Source organism: Lethenteron reissneri, chromosome 53 (genome assembly GCF_015708825.2).
Source record: "Lethenteron reissneri isolate LAM-NWPU_2019-01 chromosome 53, ASM1570882v1, whole genome shotgun sequence".
Taxonomy (NCBI): domain Eukaryota; kingdom Metazoa; phylum Chordata; class Hyperoartia; order Petromyzontiformes; family Petromyzontidae; genus Lethenteron; species Lethenteron reissneri.
The window spans coordinates 6,554,108-6,576,902 of NC_083831.1; the positions used below are offsets into that span (position 1 = coordinate 6,554,108).

Genomic DNA, 22,795 nt, shown 5'->3' on the forward strand with positions numbered 1-22,795 from the left:
CCCCCCCCCACCCCCCACCGACGTACCGGGCTTGATGTCGGGCAGCCGGAGTCGCAGGTCATCCAGCGGCAGCAGACGCCGCTTCTTGCGCCAACAGCGGGACGGGTACGTGTAGAGCTGGCCCGGAGATAGGCCTGGGGGAGACACGCGCGCACACACACACGTCACACACACACGTCACACACACGTCACATACACACGTCACACACACGTCACACACACACACACGTCACACACGCCACACACGCGTCTCACACACACACACGTCACACACACACACGTCACATATACACGTCACACACACGTCACACACACGTCACACACACGTCACACACACGTCACACCACACACACGTCACACACACGTCACACACACACGTCACACACACACACACGTCACACACACGTCACACACACGTCACACACACACACGTCACACACACACACGTCACACACACGTCACACACACGTCACACACACACACGTCACACACACACACGTCACACACACACACGTCACACACACACACACGTCACACACACACACACGTCACACACACGTCACACACGTCACACACGTCACACACACACGTCACACACACACGTCACACACACGTCACACACACACGTCACACACACGTCACACACACGTCACACACACGTCACACACACGTCACACACACACACGTCACACACACACACGTCACACACACGTCACACACACACACAGACACACACACAGACACACACACATACACACAGACACATACACACAGACACACACACACAGACACACAGACACACACACACAGACATACACAGACACACACAGACACACACACACACAGACATACACAGACACACACAGACACACATACACACACACACATCACACACACACACACACACGTCACACACACACACACGCCCTCACCGGGCCGGCGGTGCCGCTTCTCCATCCAGATGTAGCAGTTGTTCTGCGCGACGCCCGTCTGCGAGTCGAGGAAGGGGAGGCGCACGCTCCGCTCGGCGCACAGCCGCGCATTGTAGCTGCGGCAGTGCTCGATGGCCTCCCGGTAGAACTGGTCACCGAGCCTGCGACGAGAACGACAAACGACCACAAACGGCGTCAAGCGAGATCTCAACCACCTCGCCCGGCACACCGCACGTGGCGACGTGGCCACGTGGCCACCGCAGGCCTCGTCGTGTCAACCTTCCCCGCTCGTACCGGCGTGCAAGCATCGTGGTACAACGCCAGATCCTCCCTCCTCCTCGTGGGATCGATGCCAACCCTGACGATGCCTGCTGCTGCTGCTGTATATTTGGAGTTTGCGGTGTCTCTCTAATTTCTCTTAGTTGGAACAGCAATCGTGCTGTGACGGTTCCACCTGAAGACGGAAGACGGAAGCTCTAAGGAAAGCTGTCTCGGGTGTGGACCAATCAACTTCAAGGACAGTGCACACATTATCAGAGTTATGTTTTTTGTTTGCATTATGACTGCAGGTATTGTGGTCAATGCAAACATGACTCCTTGTAAAAAAGGTGTCAGTTTTGTTGCCAGATAGAAGGGTAAAAAAACAATTATCATATTTTTACTGGCAAATGAGGTTCCAATGGTTGATAAACTAAACTTAGTAAACTAAACTTAGTAAACTAAACTTAGTAAACTAAACTCGGGGCGAGCGCTGTTAGCGAGAAGCAGCAGCGCCAGCACGGCTGGGCTGGGCCCGGCCGCCGCCGTCTCCCCAGCGGCGATGCTGCTCAACGCACGCCGCGCCAGGTACTCATTTAATGCCGAGTAAACCTAGGGGAAGACCAAAATAAATATTTTGCCACTCCTATTGGCCGTGAGCGGAAGCCGAACTCGGGTCGCCGCCGGGCTTGCCGGCGTGGCGCGGTTACCGATGGGAGGCAAGCGGGTCCGGCTGGCGAGGAATCGCCGAAAACTCAAAACACCACCTCCCCACACCGCCCCTCCCCCCCCACACAGCCCCCCCCCCCACCGACCCCCCCACACAGCCCCCCCCACACCGCCCCCCCCCACTGACCCCCCCACACCGCCCCCCCACACACAGCCATCACCGCCACAACCATAACCCCCACCATCATCACCACCACCACACAGCCCCCCCCACACAGCCCGCCCCACACAGCACCCCCCCCACACTGACCCCCCACACCACCCCCCCCCACACCGCCCCCCCCAAAGCCCCCCCACACAACCATCACCGCCACAACCATCACCCCCACCATCATCACCACCACCACCACCACGTTGCCCCAACGTTTACTCAATTATTGCTGAACTCCCCCCACCACGCCACCTCCCCACCACCGCTGCCTGTGAACGCTTTTTGGCGAAGAAAGAAACCGACGGCGGCTCTCCGCCGTGAATCTCGGTACTATCATTTTTTGTTAGTTTGCTTCCACGCGCGTCCACACCACCATCATCACCATCATCAATTTTAATTCTTGTGAATCACAACACGGCAGCGCCGCAGCGGCTCTCTCCGTCTCGTCCCAACGCTCCGCGATTCCGGCCGGGGCGTTCGGGGCGGTCGCCACGACTCGCGTCGAGGACGGTGGCACGGGAACGTGGACAAGCGGTCTCCCCCCCCCCCCCCCCCACCACGTGGTCCCCCCCCCCCACCGCCACGTGGGTGCGCGACGCTCGCGAAGCCGGCACCGTCGCTCGTTCCCCCGGCACTGCGCTTGGCCCAACGTCCCTCCGACGTCCAAAGGCAACCCTGCCTCGCACACCACCACCATCACCACCACCTCTCCGTCCCGTCATTAATTACGTTTAATTGGCACTGTCCGGGTTAATTGCGAGTCGTCTCCTACTGCTGGAGGTGTCGGGGAAGAGGAAAGCGATACGGCAATTTGAATGAGAATAATAATAGTAGCCGCAGTAATAATGAGAAGTCAAATGCGAAAAGTAAGCGTAGGTTTTTACCCTTTCTGGCAATAAAACAGGATGCGTTGCGATATCCGAACACCTTTTGGCAAGGAATGAAGTCTGCGTTCGCCACACACAACCCGCTCACCCGCCGTGTCGCCTAACGAGACGTAATCGGAGCTCAAGTAACGGAGCCGTAAGCGGCATCGTCAATGGCAGCTTGTTGTTGTTATTTAAACGGTAATGTTTAAAATAAAATATTTTATTTGTCGCGGAGGACGACGAGGACATCCGGCGCAGGCACGGGCCGGTGGCTAGGAGATGTTAACTACCTCGCCCGGTACGCAGGAGGTCGTGGGTTCGAGGTGGCTAGGAGATGTTAACTACCTCGCCCGGTACGCAGGAGGTCGTGGGTTCGAGGTGGCTAGGATATGTTAACTACCTCGCCCGGTACGCAGGAGGTCGTGGGTTTGAAGTGGCTAGGAGATGTTAACTACCTCGCCTGGTATGCCGGAGGTCGTGGGTTCGAGGTGGCTAGGAGATGTTAACTACCTCGCCCGGTACGCAGGAGGTCGTGGGTTTGAAGTGGCTAGGAGATGTTAACTACCTCGCCTGGTGTGCAGGAGGTCGTGGGTTCGAGGTGGCTAGGAGATGTTAACTACCTTGCCCGGTGTGCAGGAGGTCGTGGGTTCGAGGTGGCGAGATGTTAACTACCTCGTCCGGTACGCAGGAGGTCGTGGGTTCGATGCTGACCCTCACACGTGCACATTTGGAGTTTGCGTGTCTCTCTCTCCCCGTGGTAACGTGGATTTTTCTCCGGATCCTCTGGTTTTTGCCCTCCACATTTAGAACCATGAATTTAGAAACATGAATTTAGAGCATTTGGCTGCAATCAATTTCCACGTGATATAATTTGTGGCCAGGTCGCTTGTGAAAAAGAACTACACAACTCAGTGTGCCTTACCTGGTAAAATAAAAATAGTTGTAGTTTAGTATAGTTATAATCGGTGTTGCATATCTTCCGGTCTGGGGGCTTTCTGTCTCCCCGTGGTCGCGTGGATTTTTCTCCGGGTCCTCCGCTTTGTCCCGGCACGTTTATAAACGCGCCTTTGGAGTATTTGCCCGCTATAAATTTCCACGCGAAGATAAGCCACTTCTCGTTGGGCCATCATTTGTGATAGCCCAGATCGCTTCCGAAAAAAGAGCTCGACAGCTTAGTGGGGCCTTACCTCGTAAAATAAAAACGTAATGTTTATAGTTTTAGTTTAATCGTTGATGCTTCTCCGACCAGAGGTTGAAGCGGGTCCGGAGGGGGAGGGGGTGACGCTCGCTGGCCGCGCGTTTCCCAATTTACACCGTGTGGAATATTCCGGCCAATGGTTTACCGTGGCGCAAAGGTCGCAACCGATTACCCAATACCCGTACCCTACCCGATACCCTGCTACCCGTACCCGGCCAGGTACGGGTAGCCGTTTGCGACCCTGGTGCGGCTGGGTACGGGTACGGGTAAGGAATCAAAACCCGTTTGCGACCTCTGCCGTGGCGGAGAGAGCGAGCGACGTTCTCGATCGCCAGATACTCTGCAGAGAGAGAGAGTGAAGGAGGAGAGAGAGTGAAGGAGGGACGACGGTGGTGGCGCAGCCAGGAAATGTTTGCCAGTGGGGCGAGAAATATTCAGAATAACTCCGCCAGGGTCACGGGTGACAGGGGGGGGGGGGGGGGGTTCGGTCATCATTCTTCATCGTTTCTCTTGGCGACGCTCGGGAGACATTTCCTGCACATTCTGACTCGGTCTTTTTGTTGTTTGTTTAAAAGCGCGCAGGGCGCAGGGGTGCAAGCCACGTGGGCCCCCGCAGTGGGGGCCTTGCGGGGTCCCTCGAGCGGACGATTTAGCAGGAGCTGTGTTTCCACACCGCGCTCGCTCGCGCCAGCGGCCGCTTCCACGTTCCGACGGCAGCCCCGGCAGCGACCGGGTATGGCTAGGCCGTGAGTTACTGGTGAGTCACCGTTTGTCACTCATTTCCCAACGTCTTGTCTCTTCTCACAATTCAAGTTCCTAGAATTAACCCACCCGCGCCTGCAACATGGCTTCATCCCAGAGGTCGGGTACGGGTAGCCGGGTATCGGGTAGGGTACGGGTACCCGTTTGCGACCCTGGTGCGGCCGGGTACGGGTAATGAATCAAAACCCGTTTGCGACCTCTGGCGAGAATCGATACGATTTAACCTCGATTCACGATCCGCACAGACCGCATGCGGGCAACGACACGCCTGCTCGCTTCCACACGCACGGGCGGAATCTCTGATCGGCGATTTCGCCGGCGTGTCCGATTGTATCGCTCTCGACGACAGCGGCACCGCCGCGCAGCGTCCGCTCGCTCTCTCGTACAGGCAGAGCGAGCGGACGACTCAGAGGGGACGGACTCAGAGAGAGGACGACTCAGAGAGAGAGGATGAGAGGATGACTCACAGACGAGGAGCAGGGAAGAAAGCCACGCGATGAACCAGCACCAAGCTCTGCAGTCCTCTATATATCAAGCTATCGGCCCAATTAATGAAGTGTTTACGTGGTTGTGGTGTGTTGATGGCCACTCCGCCTATGTGGAGCCTTTCGGCTTCTGCTCAGCAACTGCGGTACAAACCCCCCGCAAAGACCGCGACGCCGTATCGTAGCGTGGCCGGGGGCGGAACTGACCGGGTGGTGTATCGCTTGCCGAGGACCACCTCGACCGGTCGTCGCAGGTGCCGGTGGTCCTTCCCTTCTTTCGCGCACCGTTGCCGTCGGCTCGAGGCGCAGTAACCGGCAAGGCCGGGTTACTGCGACTCGCCACGCCACGGCGCGTCTTGGCAAGAAAACGTCACCGAGCTGCAGCGCGCGACGGGGGACCGCAAGATCCGACCGTGTCCGTCCGGTGCTCGCCCGAACTGCGCTGGCTTCCGCTTGCCGAACAAACGAGTTGTTGGGAGGTCGCGCTCGCCGCGCACGAAGCGCTTGCCACGGATGAGCCGCGATGCCGCCTTGCTGGTCTCAGACCAACACCACGCCGATTGCGGTCGTAGTCACAGCGGCTTTTGGCCGGCCATCGACACAAAGGTGGCCACCGCATCGCGCGGCGCTTTCAGATGTGCTTCCTCGGCGGCCGTCTGGAATGCTCTTCAGCCCCCATCATCATCATCATCACAGTGCTGCTGTCAAACCCCCAAAGGTATCAATTGCTATGGCAGCCCTCACTCACTGGTGACGTCTTATCGGTGAAAGAGGCTCCGCTCTCAAAATGAGTCTATTTGCGTCTCGAGGTGTTTTATATGTATCTCTACGGGTCTCTGTGTATCTCTACGGCTCTCTACGGGCTTCGCTGTATGGCCCACAATTTGGGCTGCATCGCCAAAAGCGGCATGACAGTGGCACCTCGCCTCTGGCTCCAGCTGTGTCACCCGAACTGAACCACAGTGGCACCTCGCCTCTGGCTCCAGCTGTGTCACCCGAACTGAACCACAGTGGCACCTCGCCTCTGGCTCCAGCTGTGTCACCCGAACTGAACCACAGTGGCACCTCGCCTCTGGCTCCAGCTGTGTCACCTGAACTGAACCACAGTGGCACCTCGCCTCTGGCTCCAGCTGTGTCACCCTAACTGCACCACAATGACACCTCGCCTCTGGCTCCAGCTGTGTCACCCGAACTGCACCACAATGACACCTCGCCTCTGGCTCCAGCTGTGTCACCCTAACTGCACCACAATGACACCTCGCCTCTGGCTCCAGCTGTGTCACCCGAACTGCACCACAGTAGCACCTCGCCTCTGGCTCCAGCTGTGTCACCCGAACTGCACCACAATGACACCTCGCCTCTGGCTCCAGCTGTGTCACCCTAACTGCACCACAATGACACCTCGCCTCTGGCTCCAGCTGTGTCACCCGAACTGCACCACAGTAGCACCTCGCCTCTGGCTCCAGCTGTGTCACCCTAACTGCACCACAATGACACCTCGCCTCTGGCTCCAGCAGTGTCACCCGAACTGCACCACAATGACACCTCGCCTCTGGCTCCAGCTGTGTCACCCTAACTGCACCACAATGACACCTCGCCTCTGGCTCCAGCTGTGTCACCCGAACTGCACCACAGTAGCACCTCGCCTCTGGCTCCAGCTGTGTCACCCGAACTGCACCACAATGACACCTCGCCTCTGGCTCCAGCTGTGTCACCCTAACTGCACCACAATGACACCTCGCCTCTGGCTCCAGCTGTGTCACCCGAACTGCACCACAGTAGCACCTCGCCTCTGGCTCCAGCTGTGTCACCCGAACTGCATCACAGTGGCACCTCGCCTCTGGCTCCAGCTGTGTCACCCGAACTGCCCCACAGTGACACCTCGCCTCTGGCTCCAGCTGTGTCACCCGAACTGCACCACATTGGCACCTCGCCTCTGGCTCCAGCTGTGTCACCTGAACTGCCCCACAGTGACACCTCGCCTCTGGCTCCAGCTGTGTCACCTGAACTGCACCACATTGGCACCTCGCCTCTGGCCCCTGCTGTGTCACCCTAACTGCACCACAGTGGCACCTCGCCTCTGGCTCCAGCTGTGTCACCTGAACTGCCCCACAGTGACACCTCACCTCTGGCTCCAGCTGTGTCACCCGAACTGCACCACAGTGGCACCTCGCCTCTGGCTCCAGCTGTGTCACCTGAACTGCACCAGTGACACCTCGCCTCTGGCTCCAGCTGTGTCACCCGAACTGCACCACATTGACACCTCGCCTCTGGCTCCAGCTGTGTCACCTGAACTGCCCCACAATGGCACCTCGCCTCTGGCTCCAGCTGTGTCACCCGAACACCTCGCCTCTGGCTCCAGCTGTGTCACCTGAACTGCACCAGTGACACCTCGCCTCTGGCTCCAGCTGTGTCACCCGAACTGCACCACATTGACACCTCGCCTCTGGCTCCAGCTGTGTCACCTGAACTGCCCCACAATGGCACCTCGCCTCTGGCTCCAGCTGTGTCACCCGAACTGCCCCACAGTGACACCTCGCCTCTGGCTCCAGCTGTGTCACCTGAACTGCAACTAAAAACGGTCGCACGGGGCGAAATGGACGGTCGCTAATTCGAATCCCAGATAGGATCTCTCAGTAGATGCCCTGCTGAATTCTGATGAGCCCCCCCACCTCTCCCACCGCCCCCACCAATCCCCCCACACCCCCCCCCCCCACCACACCCCACACTTTCTTCCCCAGCAGCTGATTTAAGTGAATATCGCAAGAAGCCACAGCTCACCGTCTGGTGGCGGCCGGGAGGAAGTCGGTGCTGCTTATCGATGCGACGAGGAAGTGGCGTTCGGATTGGTGGGAGACACGGCGGCGAGGCTTTCAATGACAGCGTTCATCTTCTTGGTTCTTTCGGTAAAGTCATCACGTAGAAGGGAAATAATAAAATTATAAAAATAAAACATAATAAAATACAATTCTCACGACGTTTCGGCCACAACGCAAGCAGCCGTCCTCAGGTGAAGAACAGGTCTGTCGGAAAGACAGCGTTTCAGACGCTGTCTTTCCGCGTTTCAGACGCTGTTTTTACCGACAGACCTGTTCTTCACCTGAGGACGGCTGCTTGCATTGTGGCCGAAACGTCGTGAGAATTATTTTATTATGTTTTATTTTTATTATTTTATTATTTCCCTTCTACGTGACTTTACCGAAAGAACCAAGAAGATGAATCCCTGCAGTCACGAAAGCTTTAAATCGAAAAATGACAGTGTTGTTGACAAAGTCGATGTTGTCGATAACAACAGTGTGGTTTTCTCCGTGACACCCTCCCATACCGAGACCCACTGGACTCACATGGAGACCCTTAGACCAACACAGAGATCTACAGATTCACACTGAGACCCACCGACTCACACAGCGATCTATAAATTCACATAAAGAACTATACGCTCACACTGAGACCCATACACTCACATAGAAACCCCTAGACTCAATACGGAGATCTATTGATTCACATACTAAACCACACTCACATAGATCCCCATAGATCCCACGCAGAGATCTATATGAAGGAGGAATCAGCGCCTAGTATACAGGGCATGGGTTTGATCCCGACCCTGACGCCTGCTGCTGTATATTTGGAGTTTGCGGTGTCTCTCTCTCTCTTTCTCTCCCCGGTGGTCGCGTGGATTTTTCTCCGGCTCCTCCGGTTTTTCTCTCCACATTTAGAATCAGCAATAAGCGTATAAATGTCCACACCATGATGATGATGATGATAAGCCACTTCGTTGAGCTATGATTTGCGAGTCGCTTCTGAAAAAAAAAGGCTAAACAGCTCAGTGGAGGGGGCTTTACCTGGCAAAATTTAAAACAGTTTCATAAGTTTACAGTTTCGTAAGTTTACCTCTGGATCCGTCTTCCGTTTATTATATCGGGGACACATTGTGGGTGCCTTCCAGAGGTCGCAACCGGGTACCCGATACCCGTACCCGGCCGTTTGCGACCCTGGTGCGGCCGGGTACGGGTACGGGTAGGCCGTGAGTCACTGGTGAGTCACCGTTTGTCACTCATTTCCCAACGTCTTGTCTCTTCTCACAATTCAAGTTCCTAGAATCAACCCACCCGCACCTGCAACATGGCTTCATCCCAGAGGTCGCAATCAGGTACCCGATACCCGTACTCTACCCTTATCCGGCCGGGTACGGGTAGGGTACGGGTACGGCCGGGTACAGGTACCCGTTTGCGACCCTGGTGCGGCTGGGTACGGGTAAGGTACGGGTACGGCCGGGTATCGGGTAGGGTACGGGTACCCGTTTGCGACCCTGGTGCGGCCGGGTACGGGTACGGGTAAGGAATCAAAACCCGTTTGCGACCTCTGGTGCCTTCCCAGGAGACCCGCGGTGGTGCCCCGCAGATTAAGTGATCGCACAAACAATCTATTGGCGTTGCCCTCTGGTCTGACACTGGTGTCGCTGGTGTAGACCAATCAGTTTCAAACGCAATGCCCGAATATGATCATGTTTCGTTGCGTGTTCGCCACAAGCGCGTGTTGTTAGTGCAGTACTTGATGCCTCGCGGAAGGTTTCATCTATTGCGGTGGTTGAACATCGTAACACCTCCTTGTTTATTGGCAGGAAGGGGTAAAAACCCGTTGTTATTTTCCCGTACGCACAAAAATCCGATGCCGCACACAGGATTATTTTTGCTGCCGCTGCTGCTGCTGTTGTTGGGCGCCCATCGCAACTGTTCCCCGGCGCTCGGTTCAACGTCCGACGGTAACAACAACAACGTTCAACACGTAGGAAGCTTTCCCGAGCAATATCATACATAGTAGAGGGTTGGTTTTTTTGTGTTGGATTAGATCGCGTAAACTCGCCACCACCCGACACAGCCACTAGTAAGGGTTGTCACGTTTAACGTGTCGGGTGGTGGCGGGTTTAACGACACATTTATATATTTACGCGATCTAACCCAACACAAAAAACCTCTAATATGAACAACGTTGCTGATATTTGACTCAGCGAAAAATTCGTTCGGTGGGGGAGGGTGGGAGGGGAGATGGGGGGAGGTCGAGGAAGGTGGGGGGAGGGGAGGTGGGGGGAGGTCGAGGGAGGTGGGGGAGGTGGGGGGAGGGGAGGTGGGGGAGGGGAGGTGGGGGGAGGGGAGGTGGGGGGAGGGGAGGTGGTGGGGGGTCAAACAATTCCAAAAATGTTGATTTTTTTCCAGATTTTTTTTCAGAATGTGTTCCCAGTTATAAAGCAGAGGCTTGACAATTTGCCAGATTTCAGATTTTCCAGCCCGGATCTGTAACAAAAAAATCGTCAATTGCCCGAGTGGTCTCCGCTGCCTTACCTGGTGCGGTGTGGAGTACACATTAGCACTGGGGAGACAAAGGCGGCCGGTAATGGTGCTGGCCACCCACTCCCCCCTTCATATGTCGTGCCGGCCTTAATAAGTGCTCGCCAACAGCACTTGCCCCACAAGTCTGTTGAGGCTATAATCTGGGAGGGGGGATATTTGCTGCGCTACACTGTACAGGAGAAACGCATCTCTTCCCTATTCTCCCTGCCATGGCCAATATTTAAAACGTGCAATCATTTCATATTTGAAGCTTTATTCAATCAGCCTTATTATTATTATATTGAGTTCTCCGCATGCCCCGGATGAGGAGCTGGCTTTTTGTGATTAGAGAGAAAAAAGGAAATCATGATTCATGAAGGAGCCAGCACCGCCACCGCAGCCACCACCACCGCCGCCACCACCACCGCCACCACCGCCACCACCACCACCACCACCAAAACACCACCACCGCCGCCACCACCACCACTGCCGCCGCCACCACCAAACTCCACCACCGCCACCACCGCCACGACCACCAAACACCACCACCGCCACCACGACCACCACAGCCGCTGCTGTCGCCACCAATGCCGCCGCCACCACCACCACCAAACACCACCACCACCACAGCCGCCACCACCGCCGCTGTCACCACTACCACCACTACCAGCACCACCACTACAGCCGCCACCACCGCCACCACTACCGCAGCAGCAGCAAATGAAACCCCCCCCCCCCCCTCCTCGTTGCAAGCACCACGACCGGCATATTTATGATACGGCAGGAAAAGGGAAAAAATAAATATGGAAGGGTTTTAAAATTAGGGCGAAGAGTAGGAGGGGGGAGGGCGGAAAAGAGAAGAAAATAAAAATAATTTTATTTTGTGTAATCGGAGTGAAGGCTGCACCGCCGTGCAGGGTGCCGTCGGCTTGCAGCGTTTTTTCGCCGTCGAGAATATTTCTGTAATTGAAATGCATCGCACGGTCGCTTTCGATTCGTTTCATGGAAATGGGAAAATACTAAAATACAGTACCAGGCCCACCACCATCATCGGTGGCCCAACGCCCGGGCCAGGCCCACCGCCTGGGCCATCATCGGTGGCCCAACGCCCATGCCAAGCCCAACGGCCAGGGAAGGCCCACCACCTGGGCCATCATCGGTGGCCCAACGCCCGGGGCAGCCCCAATGCCCGGGCCATCATCAGTGGCCCAACGAAATTGCTCGTCTTGAAATCGCGCAGAATTCGGTGCCTGCTTTGTCCGCGTCCGAGCGAGCGGTTGCGCAGCAAGGGCGTGTCTGGGCGTGGCCAAGGTGTCTGACCACGCCCTCTACCGGCAAGCCCCGCCCCTCTGTTGGTGAGCTGTTGGTTCGCTTATCATCATATGGACATTGGTAGCAGCAAAACAATCCAAAAGCGTGTTTATAAATGTGGAGGGGAAAATCCACGCGACCACTGGGAGAACACGCTAACTCCAAAACACATTCCTGCGAAGGGAGCTGGTAGGAACGTTGGGTTGCTCGGTCAATGGCCAGGGTCAACGGCGGCGTGGTGTATTCCGCAAATATGCCCGACTGTGAGGGCGGGCACAAGCCGGCGTGAGTAGGTTAAACGTTGAGTTTTATAAGGGCACCACGGGGTGACCAGCCCCTCCCCACCCAGCCCCACCCCTCCCAGCCCCCACCCAGCCCCACCCTCCCCACCCAGCCCCTCCCCTCCCCACCCAGCCCCACCCTCCCCACCCAGCCCCTCCCTACCCTCCCCTCCCCACACAGCCCCTCCCCACCCATCCCCTCCCTGCACGACGGATGGACACAACAATCCCCTGTGGGCTGGTGGAACCAGTAGGTTCCTACCAGTATAAACAGGCGTTATGGTTTGAGATCGAACCTACAACCTCCTGCATACCATGGATGATGATGATGAGAGGGCCAGAGCGAGCCTTGAAGGACATTACGTAACGACTTATTCCACACGGTGGTGATGATGATGATGACGACGACGACGAGATGATGGAGAGGTCATCAGGTCCATGAAGGATATGACTGTCATAGGGGGGAGACTTAAATCCACGCGGCGACGATGACAATAAGGCAACTCTAATAGCGGACCTTGAACGTCATGCTGAATCTCGGTGGTGATTGTTATGATGTGTGTCTCTGTGTGTGTCTCTCTCTGCTTGTGTGTCTGTCTGTGTGTGTATGTTGTGTGTCTCTCTCTCTGTTTGTGTGTCTCTGTGTGTCTATGTTGTGTGTCTCTCTGTGTGTCTCTGTGTTGTCTCTCTCTGCTTGTGTGTCTGTCTGTGTGTCTATGTTGTGTGTCTCTCTCTGTTTGTGTGTCTCTGTGTCTATGTTGTGTGCCTCTCTCTGTGTGTCTCTGTGTTTTCTCTCTCTGCCTGTGTCTGTCTGTGTGTGTCTGTGTTTTGTCTCTCTCTCAAATATAGTTATACCTGATGACAGTTGCTTGTGTTGCAATCGAAACGTCGTGCTCGATTATTTTAAATTATTTTCTTTCTACGTCACTTTACCGAAAGAACCAAAGAGAGAGAGATTGTTATGATGACGACGATGATGATGACGACGACAATGTAAGAGCGGACCTTGAACGTCATGCTGAATCTTGGTGGTGATTGTTATCATGACGACGATGATGATGACGACGACGATGACGACGACGACGCTGTAAGAGCGGACCTTGAACGTCATGCTGAATCTTGGTGGTGATTGTTATCATGACGACGATGATGATGACGACGACGATGACGACGACGACGCTGTAAGAGCGGACCTTGAACGTCATGCTGAATCTTGGTGGTGATTGTTATCATGACGACGATGATGATGATGACGACGATGACGATGACGACGACGCTGTAAGAGCGGTCCTTGAAGGCCGGGCGTCGACTTCGCTCGCCGACTAAGCGACACGGGGCGCGGCGGCGCAGGAATTCTTCGGCACTGGGCGCGGTGACCTCTTGACCTCAGCCGTCACCCCGCCGCTGAGGCGTGCGGGCAGCCGTACGCCCAACGAGGCACCGACGCACCCACCCACCCCTCGGGCGACTCGCGCGACGCTGACGCCGACGACGGCAGCGGTGGCGGGCGACCTGGGCTCGTGTTGCGTTCACACATTTCTTTGCGACCACGACGGCGGCGGGGGCGGCACAACACTCGTGGCGCTATCGGCGCAGCCCACGGCGGAGAGGGGGCAGGCTGCCCGGGGGGGGGGGGGGGGGCAGGAGGGCAGCAGCGTCGGATTCTGAGCGGAGGGGCACAATGTGAGTGGCGGCCACAGCAGCAGCAGCAGCAGGGCTCCGAGACACCCGTGGGGTTGTTATGATTTTTTGTTTTGAGTTGGGTACAACAACAACAAAATATAAACAGATTACCAAATCAAACGAAGCCCAACGTCGTCGCAGGAGCCACGGAGTGCGTCGTCACCCCGAGCGTGCCACGCATGGCCGAAAATCCACGCACAGTCGTAGCGAATTATCAACACGCGCGTTCATAAGCACGCGTTCGTATGAACGCATTCGTTCGTAAGCACGCGTTCGTTCGTACGCACGCGTTCGTACGCACGTGTTCATACGAACGCGTTCAATTTCGATTTAAAGCTTTCGTGACTGCAGGGATTCATCTTCTTGGTTCTTTCGGTAGTCACGTAGAAGGGAAATAATAAAATAATAAAATAAAACATAATAAAATAATTCTCACGAGACGCTGTCTCCCCGACAGACCTGTTCTTTACCCGAGAACTGCTGCTTGCGTTGTGGCCGAAACGTCGTGAGAATTATTATGTTTTTTTATTATTTTATTATTTCCCTTCTACGTGACTTCACCGAAAGAACCAAGAAGACGAACGCGTTCGTTCGTACGCACGCAGCGCAAGAGGCATCTGTGATGGACACGTGAATTCTGGAATTCAAACCCACGCTCCTTAACACGAAGTACTTCGGAGGGAATTCACAACTGGGCTCCCCAAACAGAAGTCTTGAGAAGGCAAAAAAACAAACCGCACCATGGGCGACGGAGCGGCTTGTCATTGGACGCACAAGTTTCATTGGGCCGCGAGAAAAATCCGATTACGAAAGGTCGTCGATTTACTCTCCCAAACAACCGGTTCGAATACTCGGCTCATCGCAATGGCCACCAAATCGTCACAAAGGTGTCGTGACCTCTGTTCCCACGTGACGCCGCTGGAAAGGGCGGTCCTGGGGGGAAGGGGAGGGGGTGGGGGGCTTTGCTGACATCATCGGCATCGTCAGCTGCTTGTAGCAGTTGGGGGTTTCCGGCCTTCTGCAGGATGTGGCGTGCGGGGAGGGGGGGCACCACGCTTGGGGGGGCCGGAGTCATCGACCCCCCCCCCCCTCCTTAACCACTCCAGCCCCTTGTCCTCCCGTCACCATGACCACACCACCACTTTTAACAACAACAACAACCCCAACTCGTTATTTCAACCACCACCCTCTTATGTCGTAGAATTAGCGGTTAGCGCTACGAACCCGGCCGCCCGAGTTCCATCCCCGCTCACGGCCAACACCGGCGACGATCATCGGAACCGGTCCTGGGCCTCCCCTAGATAGACTCAGCCACAAATGAGTACCCGGTGCGGTGTGTGGTAAACATCGCCAGTGGGGAGAGACAAAGGCGGCCGGGCGTGGTGCTGGCCACCCACCCCCTCGTGTGCCGTGCCGGCCTTCACAGGTGCCGTCCGCCAACGGCCACTTTCCCCGACAGTCTGTACAGGCTACCTGGGGGCATCTTTGCCTTTGTTTTGGGTGGTGGCGCGGACTGCCAAGCGTCACGTGGAGAGTCTGGCCCTGAAGAGGTGGACAGCAATGGTCTGGCCATGTTTGTTTGGTTGTTGTCGTACAGAGTTAGACTGATGGCCTTAATCTAAGTTGTCTTGTGGTTGTTGTTGTTGTTTGACTTGCATCCCACTGGGATTTTTGCACACAGCGTTGGTGTACGGTGGCTTGTTCTGCAATATTTTGCTGTCTTTTCTTGGATTTTCTGTTTGCACTCAGTCACATAGTCACTTTAAGATGTTTTTTGTTCATGTTTTTGTTTTTTGTTTGTTGCGGTTGCACCCGATTCAAGAGCCGAATGGCTCACAGGGCTACACCTAATACATGAACTTGAATGGGCTCGCGATGTGAAGGGGCGCGGGGGGGGAGAAGTTGAGGTCCAGGGTGAGGTGGGAGTTGGAATGTGGAAACCTCAGAGGCATATAGACACGCGCACGCACACTGTACCCCCATGATACAGGTGTGTTTTGAGGGGGGGGGGGGGGTTAGATCACGTAAATATATGAATGTGTCGTTAATCCCGCCACCACCCGACACAGCCAAGTAGTGACACGTTGTGTCACGCAAACAGCACACCGCTGTGTTGGAGAGCAAATCTTACTCAGATGTAACAAAAAAATACCTGTATTATGGATGATATTGGTCACAAAAGCATCCTACGTGTGAAACACACTGTACTTCGTTCTCGAATTCGCCACCTCCCCCCCCCCCCGAGAGGCCGGCAGCAGTGGTGGTGGTGGTGGCGGTGGTGGTCATGGTGGCAGTGGTGGCGGTGGTGGTCGTGGTGGTGCTGGTGGTGGCGGGGTTGGTGGTGGCGATGGTGGCGGTGGTGGTGCTGGTGGCTGTGGTGGTCGTGGTGGCGGTGGTGGTGGCAGTGGTGGCAGCGGTGATGGTCGTGGCGGTGGTGGTGGCGGTTGCGATGGTGGCGGTGGTGGTGGTGGTGGCGATGGTGGCGGTGGTGGCGGTGGTCGTGGTGGCGGCGGTGGTGGTGGCGGTGGTGGCGGTGGTGGTGGCGGTGGTCGTGGTGGCGGCGGTGGCAGTGGTGGTGGCGGCGGTGGTGGCGGTGGTGGTGGCGGCGGCGGTAGTGGCGGCGGTGGTGGTAGTGTTGTTGGTGGTGACGGTGGTGGTGTTGGTGGTGGTGTTGGTGTTGGTGGTGGTGTTGGTGGTGGTGGTGTTTTTCGCAGTTGTTGTCGTCATGCCACGCAGCCCCACCAGTGCACTTCCTGGTCGTGCCACACACAGAGAGTTGCTCGCCGCCACCGCCGTGGCAACAACCACAAACGAGGTCGATACGGGGCCCAAAATAACCGGCGTGCAAACCACCAGCGCACATCACATGCGCAGACGCGCACGCGCGCGGGCACCGCAAAGCACTACCACCATTATTATTATTTTCTTTGCCGCTTCGGGGAAATTGAGAGGTGCCAACGACGCGACAACCACTCCCGTCCAAGTCGACATCGAGAGGAGCGAGAGTGAACGGCGCAGGGCACGGCTCCCTCGCCGAGCGTTCAACCGACGGGCGGCTACGGATTTGCGGGCGAGGAATTCGCGACGGAGACTCCGGCTTCCACGTGGGCCCTTCCTTGAGCGTAGAGCCACAATCGGAATCAGAATCTTGATGTGAGACTGGAGGAGGAATCCGATGAAGCTATAAAGCTCTTCGAGGGTGGGGTGGGCACGGGGGTCTGAACGTCACAACGACAAACGATGCAAAAGTATAGGAAAAGTAAACAAAGCACTTAGAAAAGTATAAATAAAAAGTAAACTTTTTATCTTACCGTGTAAAGCCCACTGAGCTATTAGGTATTTTTTTTCAGAAGAGGACCTGGCGACCAGAGATAGCTCAAAAAGTGGCTTATCATCATGTGGACATTTATAGCAGCGAAATAATCTAAGTGTATGTGTCTAAATGTGGAAGGAAAAACCGGAGGACCTGGAGGAAAAAAAATCTATGTGACCACGGGGATAGAGAGAGACACGCAAAGATCCAGTGGCATCTACATCTGCAGAACGCAAAGATCCAGTGGCATCTACATCTGCAGAACGTGAAGAACCAGTGGCATCTACATCTGCAGAACGTGAAGAACCAGTGGCATCTACATCTGCAGAACGTGAAGAACCAGTGGCATCTACATCTGCAGAACGTGAAGATCCAGTGGCATCTACATCTGCAGAACATGAAGAACAAGTGGCATCTATATCTGCACAACATGAAGAACCAGTGGCATCTACATCTGTAGAACGTGAAGAACCAGTGGCATCTACACCTGCAGAACGTGAAGATCCAGCGGCATCTACATCTGCAGAACGTGAAGAACCAGTGGCATCTACATCTGCAGAACGTGAAGAACAAGTGGCATCTATATCTGCACAACATGAAGAACCAGTGGCATCGACATCTGCAGAATATGAAGAACCAGTGGCACCTACACCTGCAGAACGTGAAGATCCAGTGGCATCTACATCTGCAGAACGTGAATATCCAGTGGCTTCTACATCAACAGGAGTTTATACAAATTTTGAATCCATTCCCTGTGTTTAGTGTACATGCCGCACAACACGCTTGGAATCGACAGGAGGAAAGTTGGACTTACAAACAAATCGACTTACGAACAGAATCCCTGTAATCTGAACAACGCTCCGAATGGGACACTCCACCCCGGTCGATAATGGTACCCCCGCGAGCCGTACGCGAAACGCGACGCTCGAAATGTCGACGTTTAGGCGAAGGAATGCCCGGTCTCGCCCGACGCAGAACTCTTTGGGGGAATCCCCTCCCAGCAGGCTTTTGTCTCACATCCAATGAGGACCGCCACCCTTGACCGGATCAACCCGTGACACAGAATCCGTCTGACCCGTCCGATACGAGACACGAGAGAGCAGGAGAGCCGGCGGCAAACCCGCGGTCACGGAGGCGCCGCATCGTGCGGAGTGGCTCTTGTTAAGGGACCGCTTCGTGAACGTCATCTATTACAGGAAGGAACAATATGTTCCACACTGCCCACCAGGGATTATTTGTCTGTCTGTCTGTCGCGCATAAATAAATATATAATACAAACAGCTCTTTGATTGGTGGAGACCTACTGCCGGGTATGGAGAGGGGAGGTGCCTAAAAAAGGGGGGTCAGGGGAGGGGCCTGAGGGGGGGGGTCAGAGGAGGGGCCTAAGGATATGGGGGGGGGGGGGGCAGGAGAGGGGCCTGAGGGAGGGGGGGGGGGGGGTAAGGGGAGGGGCCTAAGCAAGGGGGAGGGGCCGATAGTGAAGGGGGCTGGCTACCTGGCTGGCTGCCTGGCTACCTCAAGTCAAGTGATCTTGTACACAGGTAGGAACAACAGGCTCCATACTGCCCACCAGGGATTATTTGTCTGTCGTGCATATTTGTCTGTCGTGCACGAATGCGCTGTCCAATCAAGTTCCTACCTGCCCACTCCGAAGGAACGTTTTATTAAGGACCCACCGTCACGTACCCTCACCAGGTCAAGCGGACTGAGAAACGAGCGCACGAACGTCTCGTATTCACCACGGCGCATTGTGGCTCTTGCAACGTTGAGTCTGGTTTTTTTTTAAATACAGAATTCGAGAAAAATCGCTCTGCTTGTTACTTTGGTTGCACTAGACCAATGGTTCTTAAACGTTTTCTTTTTAATACTCTTTCACGGAAGCAACCTGGCCTCACGTGATAGCTCAACGAAGTGGCTTATCGTGTGGAAATTTGGCCAAATACTAGAAAGGCATGTTTGTCTTTGTGGAGAGAGACAAACCGAGAGACCCGGAGAAAAATCCACGCGACCACCACGGGGACAGAGAGAGAGACACGCAAACTCCACATGTACAGCAGCAGGCGTCAGGGTCGGGATCGAACCCACGACCTCCTGTACACCAGGCGAGGTAGTTAACATCTCCTAGCCACCGTGATGATGATGAGAGAGAGACACGCAAACTCCAAATACACAGCAGCAGGCGTTGTCAGGGCCAGGAACAAACCCACGACCTCCTGCATAGCAGGCGAGGTAGTTAACATCTCATAGCCACCGTGATGATGGTGATGAGAGAGAGACACGCAAACTCCAAATATACAGCAGCAGGCGTCAGGGTCGGTGATCGAACTCAAGACCTCCTGTACACCAGGCGAGGTAGTTAACATCTCATAGCCACCGTGATGATGATGATGATGAGAGAGAGACACGCAAACTCCAAATATACAGCAGCAGGCGTCAGGGTCGGTGATCGAACTCAAGACCTCCTGGATGCCAGGCGAGGGAGATCACATCTCTCCATCGCGGCGTCTATGGACATTAAGGCATCTCTCTATTCAAGACGACGACTCCCTGCCTCCTGCCCCCCCCTCGCCGCCCCCACCTTAGGTTGCTATGGCCACAATACACAGAGAGATGACGTGTCCACACACACAACTATGGTGTTATTAAGAAATGTGTGTTCATGTTGTCGTGTTTTTGATCAAATTAAGGCCATTTACAGCTGGTAATGTAATGTCGCTTGCACGGCTTTAATTGTGCGTGTACAGTGTATACAATGACATCACGCGGCACTTTTAGATGTGCTCCTGTGGCCGTCTGGAAAGCTCTTCCTTCCGATGTTAGGAAGCCACTAGAGCTATCCACTTTTACATCATCTAGATTGAAAACTCATTTCTTCAAAACTGCTTTTTGTGTTTCGTTTATCGTCCTTCTCCACGCACCTCCGATTAGCCACGGTTTGCTACGTACGGCGCGAAAGAAGTTCTACAGACATACAGACATCCGACAAAAAAAAAACCCCACTGAATATCACAAGCGAATTTAGGAATGCACGAAGCGACGCTGCAGCAGTTATTGTGCAGTGCGGCACCGCAACCTGCGACGGACGGCGATGGTGCAGCGTGGAGGACACCACGGATGACGAGCCACCAATGCCTTGCACAGTGCCGTTCGATCCCTTGAAGCTTCGTGAGATTTCATCTTTTTTTTCCGCCAGAAAATTGTCCATTATTTTTTGCGCGGACACATATACGCGGCATGGTACATCCAAACCCCTCGTTATTTCGAGGACCTTTCGGAGGGATGCGTTCCAGACTTTTTTTTTTAATCAACGTGAAGAAAATAAACAAAAATCGGTTCGATGCGCGGAAAAAAAGAGCGTTCAGTTTAGAATCGATCAGAAAAAAATTACAACGTCGCGGGAAGTGATGTCGCTTTGTGTCACTACGTCTGCCCTCTCCCCAAAAAAACGTCGCATCACTCTCGCGCGCACAAAGACACCGTTCAGTCGTTACACAATTTAACCGATCCAAAAAAATGCAAAAAACGTCGTCGCGTTCCGTTCGTAAATCCACTGCTGGAATCCACGGGCTCTGTCCACGCCGTGCCAATCGCGGAGGTTTATTTGACCACGCTTCACCGCGCCGGTCAACCACGCCGGCGTCGGCGCATTTTTGCACCGCTCGAAATGCGACGAGGTCGGTGGATTTTTGGAGTCCCTCCGCTGTGTCATGCGACGATGGCAAATGATGCAAGACGGCCTGGGACGCAAGGACGAGGCAACCCACCGCCTGCGTGGCGAGGAAGTCGCTTCAATGATTTATCGTCGTGTCAACAGTCGCACCTAATGGCGCGACTGTGATTTTTCTTTCTTACGATATTCGGGCCATTTGGAAAGACCAACTTTAGCCGCCTCCGACTGAATTTAATTCCAATCACTCCGCATGGTGAGATGTGAACTACCTTGCTTGTATACAGGATGTCCTGATCCTGAACTCTGCACATTTGGAGTTGTTTGCGTGTCTCTCTCTTTCTCTCTCTCCGCGGCTGAGTTCAATTCCCAGCCGCGGCTAATGGGCGGTCATCGCGAACGATAAACAGTAAAACCTTGGATTGCGAGCATAATTCGTTCCGGAAATGTGTTTGTAAACCAAAGCACTCGTATATCAAAGCACTCGTATATCAGTTGTGATCACGTGACGCTCGGCAGACAAAGCGTATAGTACGTACTACTCGTATTGCAAGACCTCGCTCGTTTATCAAATTAATATTTATTTACATTTTTTATGAAATTGAAAAATTTTATTTAAAAATGTAAAAATTTTATTAAATTAAATGTTTTTATTAATTTAAAAATGTATTTAAACATTTTGCTCGTCTTGCAAAACACTCACAGACCAAGTTACTCGCAATCCAAAGTTTTACTGTAACTGGAACCGGTTGTGGACAACTTCGGCGACACGCGCTGACCAGTGGCGAAGTATGGTCAGGTCACCCTCCATATGTATTATATTTTCCAGCCCAAGTCATTGAATCCGCACAATGCGCGTGGATTTTTTTGGCTGTTTTTGTGTTCCATACATTGTCACTCGCATTATAATTGTCTCAAGTTGGTCCTGTGATTGGCGAACGGTGATTCTTGCCAAAAGCCGCTGTGTGCGTGCGGCACGGGAATGTCCAGAACGTATAATACCGCCACGTAAGCTTTCGCGACAAATATTATCCATGAAGGGTTTTGTTTTTGGGTTAGAACGCGTACAATATAAATGCGTCGTTAAACCTGCCACCACCCAGATAATTCTGGCTATCGCCCGATAAAACTGGTTGTTGTAACATTCCGTGTCAACCCATACGGTTTGCCCCGTATTTTTGTACAAGGAAATTGAGTTTTCAGGTCCATACGGTGTACAGCCGTTTCAATACGGGCGAACGAATAATTGTCTATTTGTTTGTGTTTCTCCCTTGTGATGGGACTTTGTAGGTGAATGTTGAGATGAGTAAGGGCACGGGTGACCAATTTGGTCTGAATTGGTCTGTAATAAGGTAGGGCTGTGATATGGGGTTGACAGGTGTGTTGTGGTGAGGGTACTAGTGGTGAGTCTAGTGGTGAATGTACTAGTGGTGAGTGTCTATTTGTTTGATTTTCTCCATTGCGATGGGGTTGTAGGATGAACGTCGAGATTTATAAGGACACGGGGTGACCAATAAAGTCTGAATTGGTCTGTAATAAGGTAGGGCTGTGATAAGGGGTTGACAGGTATGTTGTAATCACCAGCGAAACGTCACGGTACTAATTTAGTCAATGCTGTGGGTTTACTCTCCAACACACAACCGGACTGCTGAAGTGGTAACTAATTGCCACGTAAATATCCAAATGTGTCATTAAACCCGCCACCACCCGAAACAGCCAATTAGTAAGGTTTGTCATGTAAAGAAAATATGCAACAAAAATTTTTAAATGTTGTGGGTTTACTCTCCAACACACCGGTGTGCTGAACGCGTAACGAATTGGCCACG

The 22,795-nt window shown here is 54.2% G+C and overlaps 1 pseudogene; it reads right to left on the reverse strand.

Moving 5' to 3' along the window:
• The window catches only part of LOC133356313 (zinc finger protein DPF3-like), a 95,888-nt pseudogene that overhangs the window by 43,150 nt on the left and 29,943 nt on the right, over positions 1 to 22,795 (reverse strand).